Below are 4,626 nucleotides of genomic sequence, written 5' to 3'. Positions count from 1 at the left end.
GTAGAAGATACTTGCCCAAGATTCCACCCAGTGGGACTGAACCCGGAACCATGTGGTTGGTAAGCAAGCTACTTACCACACAGCCACTCCTGCGCCTATTATTAGGAATTGCATAAAAAAAAATAATTGTGAAGATATTTGGTGTATTGAAGAAGTATAAGCAATTTATTGTGGATAGATTTTTACAGAAAAGAAAAAAATTCTGATATGGACCTCAAAGGGTTGTAATGTAATCACATATATATAATTACACTGGATAATGTAATCATATATATATTCCAACAAAGAATTGTCATGACTAGAATGCTTTGTTCATAGGTCTGCTTGATCAGGCAAGACAACAGCAACAACAAAAAACAGCAACAGGTGCAGGCACAGCTGTGTGGTTAAGAAGTTCATGCCAACTCATAAGGGCCAGTTTACCTGCTTCCTTGGCATATAAATTCCCCACCTGGACAGGATGCCGGTCCATTGCAGGATTACTCATTTTTGCCAGCTGAGTGGACTGGAGCAATGAAGCGTTTTGCTCAAGAACACAACACATTGCCCAGTCCAGGAAATGAAACTACTATCTTATGATCATGAGTCCAACACCCTAACCACTAAGCCATGCACCTCCACAAGAAGTTCTTTTAGCAACCACATTGTTTTGAGTTCAGTTCCACTGCATGGTACCATAGAATGTATCTTTTACTATAGCCCTGAACTGACCAATGCCTTGTGAATCAATTTGGAAACTGTGTGGTTGCCTGTTGTATATATATATGTGTGTGTTTTTTGTGTCTGTATGTGTGTGTATGCATATATATATGTGCATATTTTGGGGTTTGTCTCTCCCACTGTTTGACAACCAGTGTTGGTTTGTTTGCAGCTTCATGACTTTGTGTCCCGGTGATTGGAACAAGTAAAAGAATAAAAAAATAAAACAACAAAATCAACAATTCATGCTTGATGGAAGAATATGTTTAAACATCCAATAATAATCTGATGTTTTGAAGGTTAGTCTGGAATAAACATAATTTGAACATCTACATATTTTAATTATAGCCGAATTAAACAAAGCAATTCCTAATGAATTGTTTATTAAGTGCAGCCTTTCTCATAAAATGGAAGTCATAGACATTTATACACACATATAAATATGCACATGTGAATACAAATATATGTATACATACAATCGTCGTCGTTTAATGTCCGTTTTCCATGCTAGCATGGGTTGGACGATTTGACTGAGGACTGGTGGACCAGGAGGTGACACCAGGCTCCAATCTGATTTGGCAGAGTTTCTACAGCTGGATGCCCTTCCTAACGCCAACCACTCCGAGAGTGTAGTGGGTGTTTTACGTGCCACTAGCACGAGGGCCAGTCAGGCAGTACTGGCGACGGCCACGCTCAAAATGGTGTATTTTATGTGCCACCTGCACAGGAGCCAGTCCATCGGCACTGGCAACAATCTCGCTCGAATGTTTTTTCACGTGCCACTGGCGACGTTGGTAACGATCAACGGCCATGCTCGAAATGGTGTATTTTAGGTGTCACCTGCATAGGGGCCAGTCCATCGGCACGGGCATAAAAAAAAAATATATAAGTACCATGAAATATACATAACTATATATATATAACTATTTATTAAACTTTCCGTATTCCCGAGCGTCATACTAATACATCCTTTTGTTGTTTACACCACCTGTCCTCGTCTGTTGTTGCTTTTTTTCGTACATTCTCCCACATATTTATTAAATAGTATATAGTTATACAGAGCATTGCTTAATACTTGAAACATGTACTAATTTTGAACAAATACAGTTGAAAATAATGTTGAAATATCCTGATATTCTCTTACATCCCTATTTCAGGGATGACTGTCTCCTCTTCAGGGAAGATGCACCTTCATTTTGCAATATATCTAGAGAACTAGTAATCTAAATCAGTATGCATATAGAAGTAATTCATTTACATATAACATTAATAATTTGCCTGATTTGCTTATAATATGTTAGCCACATAATTAATTAATATATCTATGTAGAACACAATGCAATTCATAATACCTGAAACATATATAATGTTGATGAATCTGCAGTTATCTATTTGAAAACTTTGGCTGTGGAGATTGCAAATGATGTACAAACACCATATTGTTCCCTATAATAAATAGAAAAGCAATCCTCTTGCAATTTTGCTTCACAGCTAATTTGATTTATCTGTATGTTTCCACATATTTCATTTTATGTATATTTCTGGTAGAGTTTATAAGCAAGTTGTGAAGGAAGAAAATAAATTTTACAGTGAAGCAGTATTTTCTCATGGGCCAATAAATTGAGATAGAACAAACAGAAGGGAAAAGTGAAGCACTTCCTAGGGTAAGCAATGGTTAAGCTTGGAAGGGTAAGAACACTTATTTCTACCTTGGTCTAGGATAGCTAAGTTAAATTAAAAAAAAAAAAAAATTTAAGAACTGAAATATATTGAAATGTATAAAGATTACATATTTTATTCCAGTTTAGTTTGTTAGTCATTTGATGTAGTTTTCATTGAATTTTATGTACACTTAACAATTTAATCCATTTATAATAAAAGAACCAGTTTTAACCAATTTTAATTATCTTCTGATTTAGTGTTTTACAGGAAACTTTTAAAAACATCACTTTTATGGCAAAATTTATAAAGATATGTAATTTTATTTTGATATTTTTTCATTATTGAAGCGTTGAATTTCTAAAGTTCTACTCATAGATTACATTGTACTGACAATTTTACTAAAAGCAAACCATACTTTTATGAAAAAATTATAGTATGCATTGCTATTTTTAACACAATGTGATAGGAAATGAATTTAGATAGATAATATTTTGAATGAAAGTTAATAGCATTTGTGTAATTTGCTTTAGAGTTGAAGAGTGAGATTTTAAAATATTGTAAGTTTAATGAAAAAATGAGCGGTTATAACTGGTTGAGCTAAAAAGCTGTCAAACAAAGGGTCAACAGTTAATATCTTAACTTCAGCTTTGTAGTTTACTGTAAGTAATGCCTGAGGAAAACTAGTTAGGAATGACTTATGCATAAAAACAAATAGTTTAGTGGTGGAGGTTAATGTTAAATAATGTAGTGAAGCAAAAGAAATCAGTGAATTAATATTATGGTTGTAGTGAGGAGAAAACAATCATTAGCTATATGATTAATGATTAATGTAAAGATAGACAAGGGAAAAAATACTGTAATCCAAATTAAGTAAAAATTGAATAGGGACATGCAATGAACAGTGAGTCTGATCAGTGACAACTCCAGACATATTTCACTGTTATTAGACCTTAGCTGTGACTAATCTTTATTAGAAATTACCAGAATTTAGACAACTGAGGTATAAAAAGACTTTGACTTAATAAACATGGATATGCATAATAACTTAACAACTGGGGCATTCCCATAACTGAGCTAAGTCTCCTATCCTTTAGGTCACCATACTTGTAATAAAATATACTGTTTGTATGTTTAAATTGACTTTAAAAAAGGATGAGATTTTGGTAAAATAATTAGGTTTTTACTATTAAACTAGTGTTTTAGGCTGGTGGACTGGTAAAATCATTATATTACACTGTGTATCACGATTTTGTTCTTGGGTAGCAACTGTTATTTACTATTTGCTTACCCCCCAGAAACTATGAAAAATGGCTAATATTTCCTTCAAACTTTGTAGTTAAGGTGAAGCAACAGACAAGCAAATCTGTGGTATTGAGCAGAATATTTGCTATAATGATATCTCTGCTTCAGCAACTCAGTACTGAATGTTTGAAATGTAATGGAAAATATGTCAATTTCAAAACATTGATGTCCAGGTTACAAAAGCAAAATTTGAATGGAATAGTAGTCATTTCCTTTGGTTTCTAGCTAGAAGCAAATAGTAAATAACACTTACTGACCAAAGACAAAAAGAAAAGTAAAAATTTTGTTACAGTGTTATGGAGAAAAATACTTAGCAATATTTTTTCTGTTTTTTTATGTCCTGAGTCCAAATCTCACCAAGTCCTTGTTTCAGTTCTCCAGGTAAGATAAAATAAAGTATTGGGTTGGACAAAAAGTCTGTTTGGTTTTTTAAGTAAAAAGAAGATAAAAAAATTTAAACACACAGCAATTTATTCAGTCAATGATATAATTACTGTTTCATTCTTGTATCTTCTGCCAACATGTGGACATATCCATTATTCCCTTCTCAAAGAATTTCCTGTCTTTACTGGTGAAAAACTCTCTCTAGTGAACTTTTACATCCTCTACAGAGTTGAAGGTCTGTTCATTCAATGATTTGTGAAGAGACTAGAACAGGTAGAAATCTGAAGATGCAAGGTTGGGCAAATATGAAAGGGTTCAAAACTTCCCTGTCAAACCCCATTAACTCCTGCTGCATCTACAAAGAAATGTGTGGTCTGACATTGTCGTGATGAAAGACAATGTTCTCATACTTAGCTAGTGCTGGAGGCATCTGGTGGATCACTTCATTTAATTTGTCCAGCTGGTCACAATACATATTGATCTGATGGAGGCTACGTCACCACTAACTGAAACAACAGTTAGCTATTAATTAGCCATAGGTCAGTCCTAGCCAAGCAGACTTATGTTCAAGGGCAATCC

Source organism: Octopus bimaculoides, chromosome 2 (assembly GCF_001194135.2).
Source record: "Octopus bimaculoides isolate UCB-OBI-ISO-001 chromosome 2, ASM119413v2, whole genome shotgun sequence".
Lineage (NCBI taxonomy): Eukaryota > Metazoa > Mollusca > Cephalopoda > Octopoda > Octopodidae > Octopus > Octopus bimaculoides.
The sequence above is the reverse complement of the archived record's forward strand: the minus strand, read 5'-3'. Positions refer to the sequence as shown.